Source organism: Monodelphis domestica, chromosome 8 (assembly GCF_027887165.1).
Source record: "Monodelphis domestica isolate mMonDom1 chromosome 8, mMonDom1.pri, whole genome shotgun sequence".
Taxonomy (NCBI): domain Eukaryota; kingdom Metazoa; phylum Chordata; class Mammalia; order Didelphimorphia; family Didelphidae; genus Monodelphis; species Monodelphis domestica.
The window spans coordinates 92081354-92104567 of record NC_077234.1 but is presented as its reverse complement, the minus strand read 5'-3'; the positions used below and the strand labels follow the sequence as shown (position 1 = coordinate 92104567).

The 23214-nt window shown below is 37.8% G+C and overlaps 2 protein-coding genes across 11 annotated transcripts in view; one reads left to right on the top strand and one right to left on the bottom strand.

Annotated features, from left to right (window-relative positions):
- TRAK2 (trafficking kinesin protein 2) overlaps positions 1-18570 on the bottom strand; it is an 82883-nt gene extending 64313 nt beyond the window's left edge. For 2 of the 4 annotated variants that reach the window (XM_056807171.1, XM_003341841.4), the window contains exon 1: positions 18291-18470. The gene's annotated coding sequence lies outside the window, so the exon portion shown is untranslated. Of the gene's footprint in view, positions 1-18290 lie in introns of all 4 variants that reach the window. The other 2 variants (XM_007501612.3, XM_056807172.1) reach the window with 2 other exon arrangements.
- The window catches only part of STRADB (STE20 related adaptor beta), a 31642-nt gene continuing 26997 nt past the window's right edge, over positions 18570-23214 (top strand). For 2 of the 7 annotated variants that reach the window (XM_001364620.5, XM_007501609.3), the window contains exon 1: positions 18807-18944. The gene's annotated coding sequence lies outside the window, so the exon portion shown is untranslated. Of the gene's footprint in view, positions 18691-18806; positions 19029-23214 lie in introns of those variants that run through there. The other 5 variants (XM_056807175.1, XM_007501610.3, XM_007501611.3 and 2 more) reach the window with 4 other exon arrangements.

The following is a 23214-nucleotide window of genomic DNA, read 5'->3' as shown; positions in this document are numbered from 1 at the left end:
CAGAGAAATAGAAAACTATTCTTTGGCAGTCATAACCAAGTCACATGGTTGTTAGCAGAAGGAAATAAGATAGGCCAACAACATTAGTGTCAATCACATAGACAAAGACTGCAGTCTCAAATTCATGTGATAGTCCTTAACTGATTTCTTATGAGAGACGAGGCAATTTGGTTCAAAAACTTTACTTGAAACTATTATTTTAAGGGACAGTAAGCTCTTCATTATAAGTAGAATCTCTGAACACAAACTACTAAAAAGGTGTGGATTGTTTCTGTTTTGTTTTCATTCTATTAAGTCTGGTGTATTAGGATAATTTAAAAATATTATTTCAAAATGATAAATTGAAAGAAAAAGATATAATATGGGCAGTAAATAGCATTCAAATATTCATTAGGTAATATTTTAATCACACAATATTTTTAAGCCATACTAATATTTTAAATCACACACACCACTCAAGTTGAATAATAATAAATACTATTGTACATGGGCAATCCCTGGCCCAAGAGGCTTCTTCCTCCTCTCAATCTCACTCTTCCTTTAACATATATTCCAAGAAACTATTATTAACAAAATGGATATGTCAAAAATATTTTTTTTGGCTGACAGACCTTTGTAAATGTATAAAATAAAGAGATTGTTGAACAAGGATTAATCCTTATAAAGATTTTTTTTTCCTCAAAAGTTTTTATTTTTTTCAATAGGTGAAAAATCTTTAGTCTTTATCAGAAGTAGATTTTAAAGCAGCAGATTTCTAGATGCACTGAAACATAACTATGATATATTTTTAGAATTAAACCAAATAATTCTTAAAGTATCTTCAAGCATTTTCCTGCAATACTGATATGCAAAAATTAGATATGAAGTCAAATGCCATGGATAAATCAAGAAATAAAATACTGTACAAAGGTAACTAAACTGGAAACTTTGCATATTATTGTTTTGTAATCTGAGGCTTGGAGTTTTGTTTGTGGGTTAAATGCTATTATGATAATACCAGAGCCATCATTTTTTCCCATAGCAAGGATAAATATATATTCTATAAATAGCAACAGTCCCAAAACCAGAAGCTGAAAATTCATATGACTATTGCTTTATTTCCCTTAACACAATATAATATAAATAGAATTCTAATAGGATTCTCCTGCTCCTAAATCTTATTGTGTTGTTGTTTTTTATGTATGTTCTTAAAACCGCAAGGGTTTTAAAAGCTGGAGTTACAAAATTATTTGGTCCAAAAACAAATAGCATATTGCCTTTAAGCAACATAGTTCTAAAAGGTAAGTAATTTACCAGGACCACTTGGTCTTCCATCTTGGCTCTATCTAATGCAAGATATAGCCATTCATGGGTATCCTGTGCCGCTATAAAACACTGGTGTATTATAGTACTTTATTTGTACTAACCTTTGCCTTATTTAATGATTAGAAAGAATTAATGGTTACAAATCACTTTAACATCATTTATAGGTTGTCTATCACATTACAAACAAGGAATTACACTGGAGACATGACACAAAGAATGTCATCAAAAAGTATGACTGAAAAAGAAGATGGACCAACCACATAGCTAGAGCATGGAACCAATAGGATAGCCTTCCAACCAAAAGGACATGACCCACTGAAGTGTTCACAGTGTTATGTTGAGGGGATTTTCTGTAACTAAAATGCACATGAGAGGCAGTCATGAATGGGTTTGGGATCTCCATGGCTGAAAGAAATACAATGACGAAAGCACCAATTTATAAGAGTAGTAATATTATATTAAAGGTGACAGGGAAAGGGTATTTTTACTTTGTGACCCTTATTTCAGGTGGAAAAGGCCAATTTTTTAAAAAACATAGTTTCAAGCCAGTGTAATGAGAGGCAAACAAAAACTTTTGGAAAAAGTTCAGGATTCATGTGAAATTGTATAATTTATAAAATTTTAATATGTTTGAACTAACAACACTTAATTAACTGTTCTTAAAAGTTATATGTTTGTAAGAGATACTGCTTATCTAATAAGAGTCATGTTGAGAAAGACATGTCATCATTTCAATGGCACTGTTGATTATTTTAAGAAGTACATTAATATCACTATTTCTTTTTTTACTTTTGAGTTTGGGTCTCCCTATCTCACTCTGACTGGAAGGACAGTGGCCATTCACTGATCTGACCTCAACATTGACCAGCACAGAAGCTTTAATCTGCTCAATTTTTTCCCATTGGGCAGTTCATTCCTGCTTAAGCAGCCTGGGTCCTACATATTCCAGCTTGATTTAGGGCTTAACCAGACAGGAGCTCAAAATTCCCAAACTCAAGAGATCTGCCAACTTCCACCTTCCAGCAGCAGAAATGACAAACATGCACCACCATACTGAGCTAATATCATTATTTCTAGCTGAGAAAAAAATTTGTTTCATTATTTATCAGATTGTATTTTATTGACTTGCTGTCATAAATTTATTTACACATCCTTCCCTTGCTAAGAAATTGCAGTTTATTCAAGGGAAAGATGTCATCATTATAGGGCCTCTTTGGATTTATTAGGTTCATCCTGAGCCATATTTACAAACAGGCAGGGAATTTTCTCATTACAATAATTCTATTTCTGAAGGGGATGTTTGGGTGATATTTGCATTTATAACTTCAAACTTCTACATCCTTAGTTTGCTTCATGACACTTATAAATGCCACTAACTTTCAGAATTTGCTTTGCATCTGCCACATTTGTTGTGGAGAATGAAGATTATTAGACCCAACTCAACATTTAACTTGATTTTTGCTATAAACTTCAGTATAAACATGAGAAGAATGGCACAAAAAAAATGTTGGGAAATATATTCAGGATAAAGAAATAATAGGCCAAAGACTTGTAGAGTGCTTAGCAAGTTCTCATTTGTATGTAAGGAATTCTACATTACATAAGTGGGTCAGAGAATACTGGCTGTAGCACACACTGAATTTTACTACAAAATATGAAACTGATGAAACCTTAACAGGAAATAAATTACTAATGTGACAGTTATTCCTGAATCAGTGGTCCAGGTAGCTGGATTTTCAAAAGGTTAAAGCAAAGGCCCAAATCAATACCAGAGAAGAAGATAGGATAAATGAGCCAGAGTGTGTAATAAAAACACCTCTATTATGTGATTAAACAAGCAATTGACAAAAGAAATTTTAAATCAACAAAAGTAAAGATATTAACAGTATAATTTTTTTTTTAGAAAGTTGAACAGACACAAAATAATAACCAAAATAAAGATGGGCTGGGGGTGGGGGGAAGGTCTAAAATTAAGCAAACATCTGAGTTCCTTATCAGAGGGACTTCATAAAATGGCTAAAAAGCAATTACAGGGAAAATGAATTTTTGAAGAAATTGGCATGTGTAATGGGGAAATTTAAGGCTTCTGGGAGAAGGTTATAATATAGTAATGGTTACAAATGTGGCTACAAGATTTATATAATATTTAACAATGGCCGCCAAGGAATTTACTTATGAAATTCCTAAAATGAAACACTCAAGTCAGAATGAGGTTTATAAAGGTTTAATCACACTGGGAGTAGGGAAAAGGTTAGGGAGAGAAGGAGAGAAGAGAAAAGGGAAAGAGGCTACTCAACCTCTGACCAAGGCAGGGGGAGTTTTAGGCCCAAAGGCCCAGGTGGAAGAATCAGTCCTTAACTCACGTGACCGATCTGAAGGAAAGCTGTCTGCGGGCGTCCTCTCTCTCCAAGCTCCTAACACCAACTCCCCCTAGCTCTCTCCACAGGAAGTTCCGCCAATCTCAGAGGCTTTTCCCTACCTCTCTTCCTGTGTCTCACAAATCCAATGGTTGGCTCTAGGTTGGCTTAGGACAGCCCAGGTGGGCAGTTTGTTATTTCTGATTAGTCATTGACTAGCGCATGCCCGTGTAGGTGGGTGTGCACAATTTTTGGGTGCTAGACCAAGATGGAGACTTTTAAAATTCACAATCCCCCCTGATGATGATTGGGAGACTAGTCTCCCCAATTGATCACTAAACATAAGCATACTGCACCCCAAAAATTTCTAACTATAAGTGTATACAAAAATTTTTTCTACCCACTAAGAGGAAAATTATAATAGTTGTAAATATGGGGAAATAGAGGAGAGAGAAGACAGCAAACCAATGTTTTGCTGGGCGCATTGACAAAAGCCAATTAGGGGGCAGTCCCCTTTGGCATAAGAGTGTACATTCAGAGAATGTTCAATCAACCACACCCCAAGGTTCATTCTGGATCTTCCTGTAGTGAAAAGGTTTAGATATATTTCTGCAAACAGTTCATTCTCTGGATTCAGTTAGTTAGCAAGCTTCTTCTCTGAAGATTTATCTCGAACAAAATTTAAATCTTGGATTTGATGAAATACAATCCCCCCTGAAGAAAGTGTTGAAAAAACACTGAGTCCAGCTGAGGATTCAAGTTTCAGTTGTGGGGGTGTGTGAGTTAATTCAAAAGAAAAACAAAACAATATGAAAATAAAATCAAAAATCAAAATCAAAAGAAGAAAAGGGGAAAAAATTAAGGGAAAAAATATAACCCTTTATATATGCATATTTACATTAAAGAATTCAAAATCAGTATCAAAATCAAAAAATCTATGTATACAAAATTTGAGAAAGCAAGAATAAAAAAAATTTTTTTTTTTTCCACAGGCCTCTGTATTAGGGTCCAGTTAAGTAATTTCTAATCCCACAAGTCTGTAGGACAGAATGCAGTATATTTTACTTCCCCATTTGCAGCCCAGGCTACAGGAAGTTGCCATACTATAGGAGAGAAAAAAGAGGACCAGATTTTTATTTTATATCTAGGGAAGTGTCATTCCCTCGTCTGATTTTACCTTCGTTCTCAGGGATGGATGGAGCCAGGATGGTAGCCAACCTTAGGTACTTGTCTGTAGGTATTTTCACGAAGAGTGTGGATACAGGGAAGGCCTACATCTTAACGTCTGTCAAGTGTCGCAACCCCGAGTCTCACACTAGGTTCAAGTCCTTAGTATTGGCTTAGAAATGCATTAATCCTACCTGGATTGGTCTTTTGATTTTTAGACCTGTGAGCTCTTTTGGCATTATCCAGGTTATATCTGTGCTCCTTGTTTGATCTCATATCTAGAATCAGACATAAACATTAATCATAGTCCCACAACAATTATCAATAAATGGCAGGTTCCCATAGTCTAAAGCTGTTTGGGTGCGTATTAATAATAACAACAAGTATATATATTTAAACTAATATTGTAGAATAAAAATTAATATTGATCATATGTACCTTAAGTACATAGAAATGAGAAAAAGGGAAAAAAATAAAATAATGTAAAAATAATAATAATAATAAAATAAGGAAAAGAGAAAAAAAAGGAAAAAAGGAAAAAAATTAAATTTAGGAATTCAATGTGTCAAAAGCAGAATAAAAACAGTTCCACTTGTCAATGTATAGTTATCTCCAATGCATGTATAGGATAGAGTCAATCAGTCTCAACAGAAGATGCTCTCTTTACATGAGAACAGTGAATCCAAGAGTCCTTTTCTCCAACCTTTATAGATGTTGGAGTAGTTAACAATATTTGGAATGGTCCTTCCCAGGAAGGCTGGGTTGCTCCTGTACGCTGGAAGTTCTTTATATACACGTTGTCTCCTGGGTTCAGGTTGTGAAGTGAGAAGTCTAGTGGTCCAGCTTGTACTGCAGCTCCGGATTCATGTAGCTCACGCAGTTTGTGCTGTAATTCCTGTATATAGGAAGCAATAGTAGTATCTCCCCCTAATAGCGATGTATAAGCCGGGGAGAAAGGCTTAGCCTGTATAGGCGGATGTCCAAAAAGCATCTCAAATGGTGAAATATGTAAGTCTCCTCTAGGCCTGCTTCTAAGATAAAATAGGGCCAAAGGGAGAATTTCAGGCCATTTTAAATGGGTCTCAGTGCATAATTTTCCAATCATAGTCTTAAGTTCTTTGTTCATCCTCTCAACTTGGCCTGAACTCTGGGGATGATATGGAACATGGAATTTGGGAGTTATCCCCAAGTAAGAATATATCTGGTTTAGAACAGAATCAGTAAAATGACTCCCCCTATCGGAATCAATACGTGCTGGTAGGCCAAAGCGAGGAATAATTTCTTTTAAAAGCACCTTAGCAACAAAAGCTGCTGTGGCTCGGGCTGTAGGAAATGCTTCCGGCCATCTGGTCAGTTGGTCTACTATGACCAAACAAAATTTATATTGTCCAGCCTTTGGCATCGTTATAAAATCTATCTGCAGGTGCTCAAAAGGTGTGTAAGCCAGAGGACGTCCACCAAAGGCTTTACCACGAAAGGCATGTTGGTTATATGCCTGGCAGGTAGGGCAGGATGAACACACTTTAGAGGCTATGGTAGTTATACCAGGGGCTATCCATACTCTCTTAACAGAGTCCACGATGCCCTGGGTACCAAAATGACCATTTTTATGAATAGATTGGCAAATTTGGTTATAGAAACTTCTAGGGAGCAGGGGTTTTCCTTCAGATGACACCCATACTCCATTAATTTGTTTTGCTTTAAATTTTTGTTTCCATTTTTCCACTTCCTTTTCATTATAGGAGAGTGATAAATTTAAATTATCAGTGGTTGTTAATGTTAAAATTAATCCAGGTCCTTCTATGGCTGCTAGTTTTGCAGCGGCATCTGCTCGGTCATTTCCTCTAGAGAAAGGGTCTGAGCCACCTGTATGGGCTAGATTTAGTTTTTATCTGCACAGGAACAGCAGATTTAAGTAAGCCTACATCAGAAGAAGATGTGGCCCAAAGAGACTCCGGTATATCTTTAGGTATTTCAAAAATGGAAGGCTTTTTTGCCTCCTGGTTTTCCGAGAGAAGTACAGGGAGCAATTTTAAAGATTCCTCTGGTACTTCTAATGATAATGAGCCATCTGGGGAGCAGGTTATTGTGGCTCTGAGTTTGCATAGAAGGTCCCTCCCCAGCAAATTTAAAGGGGAGTCGGGCATCAAAAGGAAGGAGTGTTGTACCTCTAGGGGTCCTACAGACACCATTCTAGGAGGAAGTCTTTTAACTCTTTGGGTTATTCCTGATACTCCCATTACATTCTCTGAGCCAATAGAATAACATTGTAAATCAGGTTTTCTCTTTAATACAGACCAGGAAGCTCCGGTGTCTAATAGACAATCATAATAGGTGTTACCCACCTTTAAGGTAACATGGGGTTCATTAGTATGGGGAGGGCAGTGGATAGGGACAACGGGTAGTAGGACATCAGGGTCCGGGAAATCAAAGGTTGTATCCTCTGATTCCTGTGCCCTAGCCCCCCCCGGGCACCATCATTGTGTTTGGGATATTCCTTGGGCACCCCCCTGAAGGGCACCTCTCTGAGAGTCATTAGTACCTCGAGTAATTTTTGGACGAGCGCCATTTCTCATATATTGTTGAGTATTATCATTAAAATTTTCTTCAATTTGAGCATTGTCATTGATTTCCCAATTCCTATTTCTATAATTCTGGTTTCTAAAGTTCTTATTTCTATATTCATTATAGTTATTATTTCTAAAACTATTATTAAACTGTGTATTCCTTCCAAACATCTTAAGAAAGGTTCTACATTCCATCATTTTGTGGCCCTTCTTCTCACAGAAGTGGCAAGTAATGGATTGATAATTGGATTTCTGGAGAGGGGCAATTGTCGTTGGTTCATTACCCTGCCCACTTTCTAATTTAGTTATCCTATCTATTAAATATCTCATTTTTTTCTTCATTTCCTCCATGTCATCATCATTTTCTTTCTCCTTTTCTTCGTTTCCCTTTAAAACATATATAGCTGTTTTTCGCAATTCTTCAAGGTCCATATCTGACCATCTTGGGCATTGTGTTTTGAAATAATTTTTAATTGCTTTGCAAGAATTGTTTACAAAGATTCTTCTAGCTTGTCTTATACTACTCTCTTTAGTTAAGTCCCAATCTAAGTATCTGTCCCCAAACTCGATAATTCTGTCCATAAATCTGGAGGGTGTTTCATTTTCCTTTTGCTTAATTTTTTCCAGTTCCATCCACTTATCTGTACTGTCCGCACATTCCTTCATGGCCGTGAGGATGGCCTCTCTACAACGGTATAGTTGTAGATAATCCTCAGGATTGTTATAGTCCCATTCGGGATCCTGAGATGGCCAATGTGCTGCATTACGCCCCCTGGTTTTGTTGACATGAGCAATTATTTTATTTTTTTCACGTTCACTTAAAAAAGCCTGGAGTAAGCTCTCAACGTCCTTGTAAGACGGATTATACTGAAAAAATATGTCTCCCATCTTTTTTGTTACTAGAAAAGGATCTTGTTCATATGTGGGAATATTTCGTGTAAATTCATTTATTTCTTGGGGAGTAAACGGTATCCTATGTCTTAAAGTCACCACATCCCCATTTCGTCCTATTTCAGGTACTTCTCTTAGAGGAAACAGGCCTCTAGTTGGATTTTGCACCTGTGGGTCAGTTTGACAAGGACAGGTTTTTCTAGGGGGACAAGATCTCTCTTGCATTGGAATTTGGTTTTCTGTAGGAGAAGGAACATGAGAATCTGGGATTGCCGGGGAAGGGTTTTGGGGATTAAATTCAGACAAGATTTGCACTACACGAGAGAAGCAGTCTGTTAACTTGGCTATAGGAAAGGTATTTTCCATCTCTATTTCAGGGAAGGAAATTTCCTCATTCAAAGGTTCAGAAACAGGTCTATTTCTGGTAGAGTGGTTGTTTGTCAATTGATCCTGTAAGAAACTTTTTAGATCTTCTAATTGGGCTTGCATTTTATCCTCAATTTTTCCTATTTTATCTTCCATATTTCCCATTTTATCCCCAATATTTCCTATTTTATTCTCAATATTTCCTATTTTATCCTCAATTTTTTCTATTTTATTCTCAATATTTCCTATTTTATCCTCAATTTTTTCTATTGTATCCTCAATTTTTTCTATTTTATCCTCAACATTTTCTATTTTATCCTCAATATTTTCTATTTTATCCTCATTTTGCTTTATTTCCTCCTCATTTTGTTTTATTTTCTCCTCATTTTGTTTTATTTTATCCTCAATTTTTTTTATTTTTTCATCTCTAAATATAGTATTGAGGAGTACAAAAATGACAGTACCTATTAATATAAAAATTTGGAGGTATCCTTCATTCCTCAATGCCCCTACTTCTTCAGCTGCCTTATAATTGTCAAAGGATATAGTACTCATTTTTATATGTATATTTTGTAATTTCACAAAGCAAGTGGGGAGCAGGGCAAAGCAGCAAACTTTCCACAGGCTTTTTCTTTTTACAATAGGTGGCTCTGAGTCTACAACCCTATACAGGCTAAGGGCCTATTGTATTGTAAATTCTCCTTCTTTACAAAGTGTATGTGGGTGGGTCCCAGCAATCTTCTTTGGCCCTCAGGCTAAAGCCGCTATGACCATGTGCTATCTTCCTTGAGCAAAGCCCACTTAAATTTTTAAGACTAGAAAGGCCAGGAAACAGAAAAAAAAATGGGTTTTAAGTTAGCTCCCTAGCTGTATTCAGCTGTTTTTTGTGGGCTAGGAGCTCCTAAGAGCTCCTTCTCCTGAGGTTCCTCCTTGCTTAGTTGATTAGGTAAGCCTGGCCTGCCTCTCTCTACTGAGCCACCTCCTTAAAGTAAAAGGAGATGGAAATGAGAGACAAAGAGGAGAAGGAAAAAAATCCTGTTGACCCCAATTTAACTTAAGGGGTAAAGGGAAAAGAGAAAAGGTGTTTTATACTCACCTGTTCTGGCAGCTGTGTCTTTAAGCCAAGGTATTTGGTAACAGGACTGAGGGAGTGAGCAATAAGTGGGTTGAAAAGGCAAGAAAATTCAGGAAATTTATTGAGGTTCTAGAAACCTTCCAAGCACTAAGGCAGGGCCAAGAGCCAGGGGGGGGTAGCCGGGGTGGGATTTCTCCCAGGTGATAGTAAGGAGATCAGAAGACTGATAAGGTTCTTTTTTCCCGTAGTGGTTAGCCAAAACTGTAATGGGGAAATTTAAGGCTTCTGGGAGAAGGTTATAATATAGTAATGGTTACAAATGTGGCTACAAGATTTATATAATATTTAACAATGGCCGCCAAGGAATTTACTTATGAAATTCCTAAAATGAAACACTCAAGTCAGAATGAGGTTTATAAAGGTTTAATCACACTGGGAGTAGGGAAAAGGTTAGGGAGAGAAGGAGAGAAGAGAAAAGGGAAAGAGGCTACTCAACCTCTGACCAAGGCAGGGGGAGTTTTAGGCCCAAAGGCCCAGGTGGAAGAATCAGTCCTTAACTCACGTGACCGATCTGAAGGAAAGCTGTCTGCGGGCGTCCTCTCTCTCCAAGCTCCTAACACCAACTCCCCCTAGCTCTCTCCACAGGAAGTTCCGCCAATCTCAGAGGCTGTTCCCTACCTCTCTTCCTGTGTCTCACAAATCCAATGGTTGGCTCTAGGTTGGCTTAGGACAGCCCAGGTGGGCAGTTTGTTATTTCTGATTAGTCATTGACTAGCGCATGCCCGTGTAGGTGGGTGTGCACAATTTTTGGGTGCTAGACCAAGATGGAGACTTTTAAAATTCACACATGAGAGCTGATTAAGCCAATAAGATTTATGATCAAAACTGAAAAACAACAAATAGTTATTAAATAGAACAAAACTCCTAGCATTTCTATGCATTCTACACTAGGTAAAGAGAGGGAGAGAAACTACTGCATATTGAATAACACAGGAAACCTGGAATGGTCATTTAGTTCCAAGATTGGGTTATTTGATAGTTAGAAAATTCAAATAGTGGCAAAAAGCTAGACTGCTGTTATTTGTTTGGAATTTTAAATAATACTTTTATTAATTGAATCTATCTTCATTTCAATGGTTGCTTCAGTAGCCAGAATTTATGGTTTGGTGCTTTGGAGTACAGATATCAAATGCTTGGCCCAAATTAAAATCTAATTGGGAAATATTTAACAAAATAAATTAAAACAATAAAATATAAATAACATATTTTTTACACTAAGATAATATGCTGCCAGCAGAGATCCCAAAGCATAGATTAGTAGTGTACCCTTACTTCATTACTGGACTCAGTACTAGGACCTAGATTTCAGACCTGACAGTGTCTTTATACTTTATGAGCCTAAACAAACTCCTCAATCAATTGACAATGGCCTCCTTGCTGTTCCTCAAAGACACTACCATCTCTGAGAACATTGACTATTTCCTATGCCTGGAATGCTCTCTTTCCACATCTCTACTTCCTGGCCTCCCCAGCTTCCATTAAACCCCAGCTAAAATGCCACCTTCTACTGGAAGTCTCTTCCAGTACCCCTCAATCCTAGTATCTTCCTCCTGTTGATTATCTCTAATTTTACCTGTATTTAGCTTGTTTGTACATAGCTGTCTTACATGTTTTCTCCTTAAGAGCAGAGACAATCTTTTGCCTTTTTAAAAAATATATATCTCCACTCCTCAGCACAATAACTAGCACTTTTAAAAATCTTTATTGACTATGTGACTTTACTTTCTAAGCCTTTTCCTCCACAACAAAATAAGAGGATTAGATTAAAATGTCCTTTAAAGTCCTTTCCAGTCCTAAATCTAATGTTAAAAATCCCAACATACAATCTTATTCTTTATAATATTTCTCATGTGTCAAGTAAAAGACTATTAAAGGCCAATATTCCAAGAAGCACAATACTTTTATGTTTTTTTTTAACAATATATAGAATTATTTTTCTGTTTGTGAAAGCACAAGTATGTCACTAGGTTTTTGGCAGAAATTGAAGCCTTGTCTGGTGTGTCCACAACATTTCCAGCTGATGACTTTTATATTTAAACAAATCCCCCCAAATAAAAAAGATAATTGATTCATTATTCCTCTACCACTAATAGAAATCTTATGTACTGTATTCAGAAGCTAGTAAGAAAATAAAGGGAAATCTAGTCATCAAGTACTCATGGAAAGGAGAAAAATATGTAAAAAAAGTTTACTTAAAGATAGTTAAATTATGAACTTCAGAAACCCAGGAGAATTCGTTTCCATTCTCATATCCACTTACATTATGCACTTTTTTTTCAATCCACAAGTTTCCCTTTGTTTTGATTTACACTAGTGACCCAACCTGTACTGCTTACATGGCATCAATAACTGGAAGCAACAAAGGCAGAAATGAGTTAAGATATTTAGACTATTTAAGTGTGAAGAAATAGGTTAAGGGATATCATTTTAAGCAATTAATATAGAGTTGGCTATTTTGAGGAGGTGGGGAGAAGGAAGAAACAAACCACATTTTCCTAAAGTTGAACTCTACCGAAATATAAATGGAATCTGTGGTAAATTCTTTAGCAATATGAATAATGGCTTCCTAGGCTGCCATATGACAGCATACTGGAATTTCTTAACAGCGAGACACTCCTGCACTGTAATTTGATGTTTCCTCTTATACAAAAGTCAGTATGATCCAAAGACCTCAAAGCCCTTGACAAATACTAATTAGGGTTCTACCTCACTCCTATTAGGCAAGTATTTCATGTTCATTTTCTGGTCTACATTAAGCAAAACAAAGGTAGAACAAGTGATTTGTCTAAGGTCAAACTATGAGTCATTGATACAGCTAGGACTGAAACCAAATTATTATACCATTACATTTACAATGATTACAAGTCCTTCCCCATTCCCCTCATCCCAAATATCTATTTATTTCTAAATTAATATTAAGGAACAAGGCAATAGTCTGAAATTAAAAAAAAAACACTGCAACTATTAATAAATATTTATGGACTGCCTGTGTGTAAGCAATTTACAAACCAGATCAATAATAAATGTAAATGTGAAAAAAAAATTTCAACTTGGTTACTGGATGAAGGCAGTTGGAAGATCACTCCTCCTTCATATGGTTCAAACTTTTCATTACATACAATTTAATCAAAGAGAATGAAAAGAGGCTGTAATATAAAGAACTTATGATTATGATGCACAAAACATCATGTCACACTCTAGAAAACAAAATAAAGGCAATCTCTGCTCTCCCAGAACTTACATTTTACAAGAGAAAAGGATCATACAAGTATATATAGATATATATTTATTTTAATTACTATTCACAAAGCCACCACACTAATTCAGGCCCCCTTCACCTCCCTCCTGGTCTTTTAAAATATCCTCATATTTAGTATGCTGTCTAAAGACCCTCCTCATCCCAGTCATCCTTTATAAAGCTGCTAAAGTGATTTCCCTATAGCTCAGATATGATCATCTCATCACCAGATTTAATAAACTTCAATGGCTCTTTCCTATGATCTCCAAGATCAAATATAAACTTCTATGTTAGTTATTTAGCCTTTTCTCAGACATGGTCCATCCTACCCTTCCCAGACTTCTTACATTTTACACCCCTCATTATACCCTACAATCCCAGCACAGATGCCTACTCTCTATTTCTCCATATATGACATTCTAGTTTTAATTTCAGTGCCTTTTGTACCATCTGTCCCTCATACCCTTCCTCTTGGTTAAAAAATGCATCCATTCCTCTTTATTTCTACCTATTTCTACCTCTTGGAATCTCTGGTTTCCTTAAAGATTCTTATGTACCATATTCTTCATTAAGTCTTTCTCCATTTGCCTAGTTGCTAGAGCAGTCCCTTCCAAAATGATTATTTATATATATATATATATACACGTATATATATATTTAATAAACAATATACTATACTATATATATTATATACACACACTCAACATGTGCACTGTTGAATATTCCATCGGAATGTAGGCTCCTTAAGAGTAGGTACTTTTCATACTTGGTTTTTTAATTTCTAACACTTAGCAAGTGCCGGGCACACAGTAAGTACTTAATAATTGCTTATAGATGGATTGATTTAGCAGTTCAGAGTTAGTTCTAAGCTCTGTTCATCCATTTGAGGGAGTTAGATGGCTTGGAGGATAGAGTATTGGGCCTGGGATTCAAGAAGACCTGAGTTCAAATATAGCCTTAGACATTTAATAGCTGTGACCCTAGGCAAGATACTTAACCTGCCCTAATCCATTGGAGAAAGAAATGGCAAACTACTCCAGTATCTTTACTAAGAATACCCCATAGAGTATTAGTCAGAAGAATTGAATATGACTGAACAAGAAGTTTGTTTTTTTTTAAACCCTTGGCCTTCCATCTTAGAATCAATACTAAGTATTGGTTCCAGGGCAGAAGAGCAGTAAGGGTTAGGCAACTGGAGTTAAGCAACTTGCCGGGTATCTTACTAGGAAGTATAACAAAGTTCTAAGTCCTATCCATCCTTCTCATACTTAAAAAGTACCTATTTCTTTCCTATTTCTTCAGGCTTGCTTGAGCTGTACCAGTTGGTAGCAGAGAAAATAGACTGGAAACCTAAATAGTTTCACTTTGCCAGGTCTTGAGCTAAATAGAGGCAAGCAGCCTTCTAAAAATTAACTGCAAATAAAACTACTATGCAATTTTGCAAGATCGAACCTAAATGGCAGGTTGTCTAGGTGTTGACTGGCGAATATCGGTAGTGTCAAAACAAAACTTGTTCCCCCTACTTACTTTTTTATTTTTAAAAAATGATATGCAAAAATGCAACTTTCTATTTTTGCATCATAACAGTGGTTTGTATTTTTTTGTCTTTATATTATTTTCAAAGATGTCTCTCCCTTATCCCTCCCCAGAGAGCACATCATCCCTTCTAATAAAGAACAAAAATGAGGGGAAATGTAAATTCTGGCAAATCTGACACATCAACCAAACCTGACCAAGTTCGTGGTTCCATATCTATACCCTGCAACCTGTGCAAAGAATGAAGAGAGGCACACTTTCTCACTTTTCCTTTGGGGTCAGGTTTGGGGAATACTGTTTATTTGACCAAACTATAGTGCCTTCCAAAAATACTTCCAAAGATTTGTACCATTAAAGATTTTTAAATGTCTTCCATAACAACACCTTATACAGAGTATAAAATGCTTGCCAGATTAAAACACTGTGTTTGAGATAGCAAATAGTATGGAAACAAAAACTGGAAGGTGGGGAGGAATCATACGATGTTTAAAGTTCCTTCTGGTTTAATAATATATTCCATGATAACATTTTTTTAAAAACCCCTTTCTTTGCTTGGTATAGAAGCCTTCTATGTCCTTTACTTGTGTCCCACTTCTGAATCATAAAACTTGTCTTCTCCTTCTGGAATACCTATATTTTAATTTTTTTATGTAGTTTTCCTATATGCTAAGTTTACATGTCTAAAATCTATTTCTGTTACAAAAAATACAGCCATAAATTAAACTCTCAATAAGTTTTGGCTCTTTGGTACTAAGTAGAAGTAAATCACAGATATTAAAAATCTTAACTGCTTACAACTCTCTAATCCTGGGGAATGGGGGAGGGCGGGGGGGGGGGGGAAGGTGTTTGGGCAGAAAAATAACATATATTTAATTCTTTATCAGAGTGGGAAAATTAAGTATTATTTTCCTCACATTTGACCAACCACTAGGGCAGAATCCTGGCAAGGTCATTTTATCCAGCCACTCAATTCCTCCTAAATTATCAGTTTTCCTTATGTTAACAAAGGAATCTATGTTTTAACCTGTAATCCAAAATTATTAATAATATTTTAAAGGTATGGCTGTGTGGCTTACCTAGGAAATAAGACTAAATTTCAATTCTAACTTCATTCAACTAAACTTGAGAAAATTATCTCAATGACTCAGTTTTTCTCACCTAAGTGGGGGGAGTAATCAAATGGCAGCATTTATTGCTACAGAAGAAGCAAACAATATATAAAAATAAAAAGCAGTAGGCAGACTGTAAACAATCAAGAAAAGCAGCTATTACCTCCTTGCATCAGTAGCTAACATTTTAAGTCCCCCTCAAAAATTAGGGGGGAAAAAGGCACTACTCCCTTTAATGCTAAGGACAAAATAAATCTTTTCTCAGTTGAAAGTGACCTATTCAGGTTTTGTTCTGACCTACAGAATCAGAAAAAAAGTTGGGACATCTGAGATCATAAATTACAGCCTCTCAATTAATAAGCAAGATATTAAAGCCAAAATATATTAAATGACTTCCCCAAAGTCACACAGCTATTTAGTGGCAGACCTCAGACTAGAAATCATCTTTGTTTACAGGTTCTTGGCTTCTTTATTCACTTTATTTACTTCATTCACTTTCAATTTTAAAACATATTTAATAAAAGAACGATAATTTGTGTAGCTGGCATAAAGAAGCCATGGACCTGGCTTGAATTGTTTGTAAAAAAAAAAAATTGGTATAAGATAAAAAGATGTTTACAAGTTAGTATTCAGATAGCATAGTACTCAAGTATTGTTGGCTATCATCAGCACTAAGTCTAAAAGTTTTTATGCCTATCATCTCCTCACCATGAGAGGCAAGGAATAATCTCAAGTTGTTTTGCAGGTGTCACCACCACTAAATAAATATGGTAATAGAGTAATATAATAAAATGTGTTATTTTATTTTCCCCAATTACATGTAAAAAACAGTATTTAACAGTTTTGAAAAATTTTTGAGCTTCAAATTCTCTCCCTCTACCTGCCCTCACCCATGTAATTTGATATTGGTTATATATGTGTGATCATGAAAAATATATTTCCTTTCACTACCACTCTAAATAATGATTTCTTTAGTTCTGTAGCTTGGATTTCAAAATCAGCATTCTAAACAGATTTTGAAGGCCTAGGAGGAAAACATTAAAGGGCCACATAGAGAGGCAAAGCTATGTTTCTATAGTTTAGAGTTCATCCTCAAATAGGTCAATTATGAAAAAAGCATTTAAGTTCTTACTAAAAGTCTCAGATTTGGGAAAAGAATGTTTCAGTATTTTTGTGGTGACAAAGTATCTTGTTTACCAATCATCAGGTTTACTAATTCAATCAATTCTACAAGGAAGGCAAAAAACACTGGGTTAGGGCCAGCAAACACCAAAAGCAATCCTAGAACTAAAATAGCTTAAATTCTATTGGACTGACTAATTAGATGTGAAACAATCCATCTATGGGAGTTTTTTTGGTCCATCAATCATCAAATTTTTGGTGCTATCAATCATCAAATTTATTAAGCACCAGGCAAAGTGCTAGGTGCTGGAGATATAAAGAATGAAACTTATTCGCAGGACACAGACAACCCCAACAACCCAACACATGTTATTAAGCTCCTACTATGAGGGCAGGCAGGTGGAGTGGTGGATTGAGTACCTGGCATGGGGAAGACGTGGATTCAAATTCAACCTCAGACATTAACTATCTAGTCACTTAACCCTGTTTGCCTGTCTCCTCATTTGTTAAAATAAGCTGGAGAAAGAAATTCAAACCAATCCAATGCCTTTGTCAAGAAAACCCTGGTTTGGTAGGGTGGTTCAGCGGTCTAAATTGCTGGAAAGTAAAAGTAAAAGGCTCCAGTCTCTTCAGAGGCATGGGTTCGGATCCCACCGCTGCCAATAAGGTTTGGGGACTGTTAGGTGGCTCAGTGGATTGAGAGTCAGGTCCAGAGACGGGAGAACCTGGGTTCAATTCTAATCTCTGACACTGCCTAGCTGTGTGACCCAGGGCAAGTCACTTAACCCCCATTGCCTAGCCTTTACCACACTGCTGCCTTGGAACCAATACACAGTAAAGATTCCAAGACGGAAGGTAAGGGTTTAAAAAAAAAAAAGGAAGAACCCCGAATGGGGGCACGACTGAACAAAATATGCCAGGACCTAGGGATATAAGCACTAAGAGTAAAACCATCCCAACGGATTTTACATTACAGATACAAAGAATAAAACAATCCCAACCCTCTCGGAGTTTACATTCGAATGGGGGAAAAACAAATGCAGAATAAATGAGGTTCTTTACAAAGTGGTTCAATATGAGGTAGTCTGAAAAAACACTGGACCATGATGCTGGAAAATGCTAACAAGCCTCCAAGACAGAAACTGTTGCCCTATTCTCTTCCCCGCTACCTTTGAGGATGGCCCAAGGTCCTGTCAATTAGAGCCAAAAGATCCGAGCTGGGTTGCCTTGCCCAGGGAACCAAATGGCATATTTTGGGGATGTGATTAGACACCAGCCTTTCCTCGTTTGCTCCTGTGGCTATAGCCAAAACACACCCGCGGCGTAGGGGGCACCATCTGGGCCCCGGGGTGTCCTCGGAAATTCTCCCACGCCTTTGACCTCGAGGGACCCCTGGCGAAGGGAGGGGCGGGGGAAGAGGAAGGAGACGGTCGGCCAAACAGTCTCCTAGAAGCTGGAGAGAGTCTATATGAACAAAAGTCTGACGGGCATGCCTACCTCACTCACCGACTTGGTTCCGTGGTCCTTCTCTCGCAGACGGAGAAAGCTTCGGAAGGGTCCCAACAAAAGCAGGCTGCAGAATCCGCCACCGCAGCCACTAAGAAGCCGGGGAGCGGAAGACACGGGCACTCGGCTTCAAAGTGCTAACGTCATCACCTAGCGACCCAGGGCGGGCGGCGACACTCCGATACAGACCAGTAAGGACGCGAGGCCTAAGAAACTACCATCCCGACAGACTATGCATATCTGATGCGTGGCCCACTGGGAATTGTAGTTCTTTCTGCCTTACCCCGTCTCTCCCGTCGGCCTCTCCTTCCGTCGGCTCCGCCCCATTCTGTCCCGCCCCCTTTATCGCTGGCACGCCTGAGGGCTAATGACCACCGCTCGGCGGGCCAAGGTGCGGCTGAGTAGCCGACTAGGGTGGCTAGGGGTGGAGCCGGGGCGGGGAAAATCCAGAACCCCGGGGTGGAATGGGGCTGTCTGCAGTCCCGGGGAAGTTCCCCGCCTAATGCTCCTCTGCTCTCTTCTACCTCGCTCGGTATCTGGGGGCGGGCCTGGAACTCTTGCCCTTGACCCTCTTCCCAGACCGGGTTCCGGGCTCTCCGGCCTTTTCGAGGAGGAGCCGCCGGGGTCGGGGCTGTCCCTTCCAGAGTAAGCCAGGGGAGATGCGGGGAGGAGGCTGGAGACCTCTCTGGACAGAGCTGGGGAAGGGCGCAGAAGCCACGTTCCCGCCAGGTGGGGAGTTGGGAGGGTCTTGCGGGCGGGGAGTGCAAAGGGAGATCCTCTGGCCCAGCGCGGGCTTTGGCCACCCTGGGCAAGTTTGTTCTCGGGGCAGCGGGGAGGAGGCAGCCAAGGAATTTGGGCCTAGAGTACGGGGCGGGGCGGCATCCGAGACCCGCCCCTATCAGGACCCAGGAGACACCTGTGTGCGTACCTACTTATCCCTTTCCTGTCTGTCACTGCCCAGGAATTGTCACAGTAATCGTGTCTGTCACTCTCCCGCTAACACGCTGACTGCCCCCCGCCTGTCACTCTATCGTTGTACTCCTTCCTGTCACCTTGCCTGTTACTGTCACTATATCACTGTCTCCATGGCTGTCACCCTAACATCCTGTCTGCCACCATCACCCTGCATATCACTGCCCCCCTATTTGTCACTCTCCCACTCTGACTTCTACTCTGCTTGTCACTCTGTCACTTGCCCTGCCTATCACTGTCACTCTACCTGTCACTCATCCTGGTTGTCACCCAGCTGCCATCCTGCCAGTCACCCTGCCTACCTGTCAACCTACCTGCTACTCTCAACTTGTACCTGAGCTGGGGAGGGGAAGGAAGAAGAAAGATAATAAGAACCGAACTTTAATTTTCTGAATAAGTTTTAATGGGCACTGCCAAATGGAGCTTTTAAGTGATTCTCCCCTCCCTTGCCTTTTATTTTTGCTCTTTTCTAGTCCATAATGTTGTTGGTTTTTGTTGTTTGTTGCTGTTTATTTGTTTTAAAATCCTTACTTTTTGTCTTAGTATCAATTCTAGGGCTAAGTAATTGGAGTTAAGTGACTTGCTCAGGCACACAGCTAGGAAATTTCTGAGGTCATATTTGAACCCAGGACCTCCAAACTCCAGCATTGCTGCTACCTTGTTTTTTTTTTGTTGTTTTTTTTTAAAGAAAGACTTCACAAAACAAAACTTGATTCATTTTTTTTAAGCTGCAAAAAAAAAAAAATCTTTCTAGTTTGCCTCCTGTTTTCCTCACTCACCTCCCTTGAATTTGTGTCTGTCTAGTAAATAGTTGTTCATGAACCAGACCTTGGAGTTGTAGTTTCTTTCAACCATTGAATCAACAGACATTTATTTACTACCTCCTCTGTTCCAACTAAGCTGTGAGATTACAAATAAAGGTGAAAACATTGGTGATGCCCTCAGGGAGTCCGTATTTTTACAGGGGAGCAACATGCCAACCACTGTAAATACATGATTCACTCATTTAGTAGATAGTAGGCAGTAGAAGAGGAATCGGGAAAGGAAAAATCTTTAGCAGAATGTGAGATTTGAGCTCAATCTAGCAAGAAACCAGGGAAACTAGAAGGTAGAGATAAGGAAGGAGAACATTCCACACATAGGATTTAAAAGCAAACAAAAAATTCTGATTACTTGCTTGATTGCTTAAGCAGTGAATCTATCTGTAATTTTATTGTCAGCTTAAGAGCTTCCTGAGATCCCTTTTAAAATTACAGTAGTTTTAATTAAAACAAATTTGCTTCTTTCTTGCATTTCCTATACCAATACTCTCTTTGTGGAATGTTTATATGTTCCATGGCAGACCTCTGTAAATAAAGGCACCAGGGTAGTTTTCAACAGTGTGTTAATTAAGTTAATAATGAATCCATGCTAACTATTTCAGAGCTGCCAGCACTTAGATGTTTGCAAAGAACTTTATCCTCTATAATAATAGTATGGGACAGGTAGTACAAATATTATTCTCATTTTACATCTGAGGAAATTGAAGCCCTGAGAGGGAATTTGACCTATCTGTAGCCTATCTCATAAGCATTTTTTAAGTACTTAAGTGTTTACTAGGCACAGGGCTAAGCCACAGATAGAAACAGAATGTTAGGTAGTGTCTGCCCTCTAAAAGCTTATTATTATTTTTCTTTTTTTTTAATATTTTGCATTTTTTCTTTTCCCCCTTCAGTAATACCTTGTTTGTTTCTCCAATTACATTTAGAAACAATTTTTAACATTAAATTTTTCATGTTTTAGTACCAAATTCTTTTCCTCCCTGCCTCCCTTCCCCTTCCCTGATATGGTAAGCAATTTGATATAGGTTGTTATACATGTGCTATCATGTAATACATATTTTCATATCCTTCATGTTATAGAAGAAGACACATATCACTAAGAAAAATCTCTTGAAAATTAAGTAAAAAATGGTATGGTTTTATGCCTTCATACTTCATTAGTTCTTTCTCTCAGGGTAGATAGCATTTTTCATCATGAGTGCTTTGGAGATGTCTTGTATGACTGTATATTGCTGATAATAGCTGAGCCATTCACAGTTGATTATTGTATAGTATAGATATTACTGTATACAATGTTCTCCTGGTTCTGCTCACTTCATTCTGCATAAATTCATATAGGTCTTTCCAGGTTTTTCTGAAATCATCCTGTACATTGTTTCTTATAGCATAATGGTATTCCATCACCATCATATCCCACAATTTGTTCAGCCATTTCCTGATTGATAGACATCTCTGTAATTTTCAATTCTTTGCCACCACAAAAAGAACTTATATAAATATTTTCATATAAACAGATGTGGGGAATAAATAGAATTAATTTGTTATTCTTGAGGGTGGACATCCATCCTTCCCCCCATTGGAAATGAAAGGCTGTTTAGGGTTACAGAATAAGACTTCAAGGACATTTTGTTATTGCCACAGGCCCAGTGAGTTGAGAGGCCTCTTATTTCAAGGAAGAAAGCCATTATGCTATCCTACCTCCTTATCTCCTCTTACCATTAGGAGTCAGAGGAGTCACTCCCAAGGACTTGGCTACCTCTCCATAACCTTAACCCCTCCCTTCTGGAAGCTTCTGATAAATTCACACTAAGTATCTTGCTGTTTTCTGATTGGGACAGAAATGGTGCGTAGATTGTAAATCCTGTCCCCAGATTATGGGGCATCTGAAAGAGTGGGGAGGGATTCTTGCATCAGGAACCTATATAATGTTTGTATCTGCACTCATGCATTGGCATTTACCATTAGGGCATTTTCCCCTTCCTCCTAAGAAAGAATAAAGAACTTTTTCCACACCCACTCTGAGTTCAAGTTTATAATTGTAATTCAGGGTGGTGGTCATTTTTATCTCACAGGTCATTTTTTTCTCTTAAAAACAAAACTCTTTGGAGTACAGATCTAGTAATGGTATTGCTGAATCAAAGGATATACAATTTTATAGCCCTTTAGGCATGGCTCCAAATTGCTCTCCAAAATGGTTGGATCAGTTCACAACTCCACCAACAATATATTAACATCCCATATTTCCCACATTTCTTCCAACATTTATCATTTTCCATTACTGTCATATTAGCCAGTTCTGCTCATTTTTCTAATCAGTATTGTTTTGGAGCATTTCTTCATGTGACTACAGATAACTTTGGTTTCTTCATCTAAAAACTGCCTGTTCATATCCTTTCACCATTTATCAATTGGGAAATGACTCAGTTCTCTCTGTATTTTGAGAAATGAGACCTTTGTGAGAGGCACTTAATGTAAATTTTTTACATAGTTTTAAGTTTTGCTTCTAGTCTTGGTTGCATTGATTTTGTTTGTGCAACACCTTTTAAATTTAATGTAATCAAAGTTAATCCATTTTGTATCCAGTACTGTTCTCTCCTTTGGTGACTGAACACATGAAAAGGGAGATGAAAGGGAAGAGACAGGATGATAGAGATGTACTGGGTCTTTGTAGAGAAAGTCTGAAGACTCAGGTTCTGAGAGAAACCAGCCATTCAGAGGGAGAAGGAATAGCAGTAGAAGGTACTTCCTGAAATCCAGGGGTATCTTGAACTTTTATGGTGGAGGTTTCTTTGTTATTCATTTTGTCTGGAAGGTAGGTAAGAGTTTACTACTTCAAGTTGTTACTCTTTCCATTAGAAATTACTTTTAATGAATGGTATATATGTCATCTTTGTCTCCCTAGCATTTAGTATACTTCTTTTGTATAATAATAGGTTCTAAATAAAGGTTACATTAAATTGGGCTTAATATAATTATATATTTAGACCCCAGTATTAAGAGGGGCCAGATTGATGTGTCCTCACACCTATTTTGAAGGAAAAAATACTTGGGTTTTCTACTTTATTTTATTGAGCTTTCTACTAGTAAGGATTTTATGTAAAATTTTACACACTTGGAATATT